This window comes from Motacilla alba, chromosome 5, assembly GCF_015832195.1.
Source record: "Motacilla alba alba isolate MOTALB_02 chromosome 5, Motacilla_alba_V1.0_pri, whole genome shotgun sequence".
Classification (NCBI taxonomy): Eukaryota; Metazoa; Chordata; class Aves; order Passeriformes; family Motacillidae; genus Motacilla; species Motacilla alba.
In genome coordinates, this window is record NC_052020.1 from 52,095,360 (window position 1) to 52,101,646 (window position 6,287).

Sequence of the window (6,287 nt, forward strand, 5' to 3'; positions counted from 1 at the left end):
GGCAGAGCCTGTCAGCATTGGAGGCACCCATGTGGGTGAGGCATGGCTGCCCTCAGCCTCTGTGCTATCCTCCTCCTCAGACTTCTAATATTCCCCCAGTCTGATGTTCTGGAGAGACCACACTTTCCTTCCAGGGTCCCCTGCTCTGCTGTTGTCCTCCCCACTCCTTCCACAGAAACTCGATTTAGCCGTACATTGGGGCTGCCCTGCTTTGACTCTAAGGATGCCCTGGGAAGTGCTCCTCACCCCTGCACTGAGTACACAGGGCTCAGTACTGCTTTTCTGATCCCACTCTTCATGGGTGGGAGAAAGGATCCAGATCAGGGCAGAGGGAAACAGGACCAGAGAAATGTGAATTCTCAGAACAGAAGGAACAGGAAAAATGAAGGAAGTGAGGGCAGATTACAGACACGGATAAAACAGGGAAGACCCTGGGGCATGTTGGTCTAAGAGGAAAGAGGAATTTAGATGAGCAGGCAACTCCTCAGAACATAATATTAAAGGCACGAAGAAACCTCCCAGTGCAGTAGGAGGATGTGCAGCATGTTGGGAATTCAGCTGAATCATAAATTCCTTAATCCCTTGAAGTTCAAGAAGGAATTACATGAAGAAAACAAGCTATTCAAATTCCAGGAGATGAATGTAAAACTGTGGCACAGGCATCTGGGGAGCAACTGGAAAGCTGAAGCACAGATGCTGGTACTGAGGCATGAGAAACACCACGGGAACACAAATTTTAAGTGCTCAGAGGTGCATCTGCTCCAGCAGCAGCCTTGGCTTAAGCAACCTCTGTCATCTCCCTCACCACTTGCCCCGTCCCCAAAAGCTGCACTAGCCCAGGGGAGGTCACACATGCAGAGGGGGCTGCTTATGCCAATGATGCTGCCAAAAAGTAAATTAAATTAGATAACACTAACAAATTGTGCCCCCATAGCAGCCTAAATAAACCAGAGGCTTACAGAAGTGGATGACACCTACCCAACTTGTCCCAGCACAGTGTATTTGGAAAAGCCCTCCTGCAGCCATCCACCTGAATGGATGAGAGGGAGGCAGCTCCCTAGGCAAGAGCAAGCAGCGCTGATCTTAAAAGACATTTCCTAGAAAAATATCAGTAGAAATAAAGAGTTTTAAGCATGAGAATGATACCAAGACTGTTTTAAATTAAATTTGTTCTGCGTAAATCTATTTGCTTTCCCTCCAGGGCAGGAGTTTCATTTCCCTGAAAGCAGAGCAGCTGTGGATTGCAGAATCATGGGATGGGTAATGTTGGAAGGCACCATGAAGGTCATCCATTCCAATCTGCCTCTCAAGCAGGACCTGGACCACGTTACTCAGGATCAGGTCCAGGCTCCTTTTGAAAATCAGTGCTTAGTCACCCTCACAGTGAGGAAGTTCTTGTTCGTGGTCAGGTGGAATGGTTGGGACTGTTGACTTTAACAAGGTTTTTAACACTGTCACAAGTACCATTCATGTAAATAAGTGAGGGCTGACTGTGGCTTGGCACAGGTCTGGGAAGCACCACACCTCTGGGCATAGAGACCTTGGGCTGGGGATCTGCTCTTGAAAGCTTTTGGGAAGCAGACACAAAACTGGATAGAGATCCATGATCAGAGCAAAACTGCAGGGGGTATTGAGTGCAAGTCCACAGAAGCCTTTTCTGAGCTGGACTCATTAATGATTTGAATGCTGAAATGCAGAGAATGCTTACAAGAGATCCAGGGACTGCAAGCACGGTGACCAGGAATAGGAGACAGAATCTGATCTCAGAATTATCCAGGAAAATAAAAAAACCAATAGGATGCAGCTCAAACACAACAAGAACAGCATATGGCAATGCAACAGAAGTAAACAACTGTACAAACACAGGGAGGAAATTGCCCATTCAGTAATAACTCTGCAAAAATTCAAACACATTCTGCAGTAATGACAGGTCATGAACTGGCTGTGTCAGCACACTGCTGTGAAAAAGGAAGCCTATAACTGGGAAATGCAAAAAGGAGGGACACCAGCACAACACAGAAAGAAACTCCCCTGCTCCAGCTGTTATTGCCAGAGCTTGGCTACTGTGCAGTGTTCACTCTTGGCATTCGAGTCCAAAAGGCAAAAGGGAGAATGACTGACAGACCAGAAATGTGATTTCTGAGAAAGTACTGAAGGAACCAATACAGCTTAATTTAGAAAAGAAAACAGGTCTAGACTACTTTGGCCTAGACAACTACTATGTTGGCCCTCAAAGAACTAAAAATTGCTTCTAGAAAGAAATGGGAAGTGGGAAGGGAAGGCAAGGCAAGGCAAAGCAGGGCAGGCAAAGCAGGGAAGGCAAAGCAGTCTTCAGGGAACTTCAGCTCCACAATGGCTTTGATACCAGGCCCTGTCCTGTGATGGCAGTTCTTCCCTGATCAGTCTCAGAAACCCCTCACTCAACTCCTCTTTATGTGTTGGGAATGCCAAAGGTTTGCTGGCAACTCCACATTCTGCCAGGGTCCTGTTTTTTAGGTAAGCTGTGGGGGAGACGATGCCAGAGCTCTGCTTCTTGAGCCTCGGTCTGCCTCACAGGACATGGGCACTTGGCAGTCACTGCCACTTCTCCTCCCTCCCTGCAACAAGTGTTGGGCATGCAGAGACACTTCCCACTGTGCCCACAGTAATCCCTGTCCATGTGGCTATCAGGCACTCTTGGGGAAAACATTTCAGGCATGACTATTTTTGATTACAATCCTGTGGCCTGAGCTCCACCAGCCTGGGCCTGTTTGGTTTAATAAGGAGCCAAGAAAGTGCCACTGACAGGGCAGTTACCAATGACCACACAGGACATGAAACAGCAGAAGGCTCATCCCCGTTAGCCCGGGACAACTTCTATAAAGAGACCACCACAGGTTTGAGCTATGACACAGTGCACCCTGTTCCTCATGGCATTCTCCCCTTGCAGCACAAACTGCTGTTCCAGGACTCCCCAGGACATGTGCTGTGCTCTGGGCACAGCCCGAGCCAGGGACAGCCAGGACAGCTGCAGCAGCCCCGGCGTGACCAAAGCCCATCGAGGCCAGGGACCTTGGCTGCAGGGCTTTCCCCACGGCAAGGAGGGAGGCAAAGCAAGGATGGGCACAGCACTTTTGCCAGGGCTGACATCTCAGGGAGGAAAGACAAGTAAATTGACGGGAATTTGTGGAAGATCTAAGTGTAAACACAACAGGAGAAGGAAGCTCCCCCAGGCTGAGGGACCAGGGAGCCACCCCAGGGCCCAGCTGGGTGTTAGGACAGAACTCACGATGGTCTGAAGAGGAGGCAAATTTCTCTACAGAAGCGAGTCCAGCTCCGCTGTCCTGAGTTTTTAAGCTGGAAGTCGGTGGGACAGGACTCGGGAATATCAGCTACCTTTTGCCAACGGGCAACAAGGGCGCTGGGCCATGTCCAGAAGGAGAACGCTCCCGGGCCAGCCCTGAGGGCCATGCCCCGCTCCGCGGCCCCACGCGTGGGCTCGGCCCTTCCCGCAGGTTTTACTCCCATCTAGCGGCGGATCCCGGCTCCACACGGCGCTCGGCAGCCCGGAGGAGGCACCCCGGGGTCCGCCGCTCGGCTCGGGCCGCGGCACTCAGAGCCCCTCGCTGCCGAGGGGACGAGGTGGCACAGGCAGGGCAGGGGCTGGGGCTGCCCTGAGCGCCGGCCCTCTGCCCGTAGCCTGCACGGCTGAGGGGCCATCCCGCAGCCTGCGGTCTGAAGGGATCGCCCCCCTCTCCCTCAGAGCTCTCAGTGAAAAACTCGTGTTTAACATCTACCCCAGGTTCTGCCCGAGCTGCAGCACCTCAGTTTGGGCTTATCCTCCCCCATCCCGGACCCTCCTCTCTCTCCAAAGTTTGGACCACGCTGGATGAGATCCCAGCAGACATGGGCACAATGGGCCATGGACCATGTGGCACCATCAGCAGCCAGCGTCTGGGAATGAAAATTTGGATCTTTCTCAGCACTGGGCAGCCTGAAAGGAAATGAAATTACATCATTCTTCACAGCACAAGCCCATTTTGTTAGGCACAAAAGACCAGTGTGGAGAAGTTCAGAGGGTAGAATCCAGTGAAGAAAAAAATCTAATACTCATCTGTGAACCAAGATAGGCTTTATAATTTTTCCAAAACCCTGCAAGGTTGTATGGTACAACAAACAGTTCCAGTCTGCTCTTGCAAGTACTTTGTCCCAGCCCTGAAACACAGGGGTTTTCCCAGCAGCTGCTTTAAACTCAGTCCATTTTTTTAAACTGCTGGCAGACTGGCACTGCTTTTAGAACAGCCCATTGGGGCAATAGGCAATGGTCCCACACAGGCTGTGTGAGCCAAGTTGGACAGCAGAGGCAACCACAGCCCCTGGAGCAGGGGGCAGCTCGGGGATGGCAGCTGGGACCAGGCTGAAAAGCAGGATAGCAATAGGATACAGGAGAGTTAGAAGGTGTGAAGCTGGCAGCTGGACCTCAGAGAGATGGAACCAGGGGTCCTAAAAAGCAAATAGCAAAGGCAAACACATGCAGGATTATTTCTTTTGGCTGCTAATTTGCTGTCAGTGGAGCCATATGATGAGGTGGTGTCATATGATGAGGAGTGAGGGCAGAAACCCATCTTGAGGTGCCCATATGGCCTTAGGTCAGATTAAGCCAATTATAACCTTATCCTAAAGCCCTTTACTGCAGCAGGAAGCCCAGCTGCTGTGGAGTGGGAAAAAAAAATCAGGTCCTTGTGTCCTGGCTCTGCAGCACTGCCTCTCAACCTCTCCTCTCCACACTCACAAGCTCCAGCTCTTTCTGTAAAGCACAGGGCACAGCCCACCTATCCTGATCATCACTGTCTTTCACAATCTTCCCATAAACCTGCTGGTTATTTGGCAGACAGACACATCTAAGTGCTCTGTGCATCCTACTTTACAGCAGAGTTGAGTTCCCAGTGCTTTGTTTTCCTGCAAGTCTCACTCTGGTAAGGGGCCCCTCACAGCCCACACAATTTATACATCACGTAGGCATATTTCCCTGTAATGCCCCATAATAATAACACAAATAATAAACATGAAAGAGCCACGGCCCTTTCCATGTCTCAGTGCCACTAGATGGCACCAGGAGTGTACCCTTCCCAGCCCGGGTGTTCCCAGGGCCACCGGGGAAAACTGGGGGAATCCAGCCCTTCCTTGCTGCAGAGTCAGAAACCTCAGCACTCGCGTCCTCCTCATCTTTTCTTCATGGACCGTGGGGTGCTGCGGTAAAGGCAGGCATTTCAGCCTTCAGTCATGTGCTGGGGGTAATAGCCTGTGGTGGCTTTTGCCATGTTGCCTGCCACACACATCCCCCCTTTCACCACCTGTGGACCAGGCATCGCTCCCAGCTGGGCACTGGAGAGGAAAGCCTCAAAGGTGGGTGCAAGTTCTTTTGATTAATATTGGGATTAATGTATGAGTTTCCCATCACTGACACGCTCCTCTTGGGAGGAACAGGAATAAAACACAATTTACTGTGTAATTTTGCAGTCAGAAAGTTTGCCTTCTCTGAGGTCTCACAGTTTTAGGGATTGATTCTCCTCATACACATTTGATATCCAACAGAGCTCAGCATGTCCCAGAGTATTACCTGTGTTTTTCACCATCAAGCCCTCCATTCCCTGTCACATCCTTGGCAAAGCCACTACATAAACCAGGGAAGCACAGGCAGCACCTCAGCAAATGTCAGGTCTTTCCTCAGACCTTGCAGCATAATTGAGGAGCATCTGCTTTCCGCTGCCCTTGGCATCAGGCCCTGAAGGTGACCCTCAGAGATGGCAGCTCAAATGAGGGGAATCTGGTGAGGCCCTGTAGCAACACTTCAAAGCAGCCAGCCAAACCCTGGCCCCGAGCAGTGTGGGGCATTTAGGTGACAAATCATTGCTCATCACACAACACTTCTGCCCAGAGCAGAGCTAGAGAGGTGATGGAGCACAGCTTCCAAAAGAGCCAGAGCAGCTTGTCACTCCTTCCTGCCCACATCCCAAGCTTAGTGTGTCTGGGTGATGGGTGAGCATGGCAGTGGCACAACTCTTGTGCCAAGGGGATCCCAGTATAACCTCAAGTGAAAAGGGAGCGAGAGAGAGACTTTGTGCAGGGAGCCTCTGAGTGATCCTGTCCTGCTCACAGAGGTGGAGTCACTGGAAGAAAGGCCAAGTGGGACATACATAGCACAACTCCATGGTGGCGCTGGCAGGCTGGTGGCAATGGCATGGCTGTCCCAGCCCACATCCCAAGGCCACAAGATAATCCTACAGGAGGATCCTGAGTGTGACCCT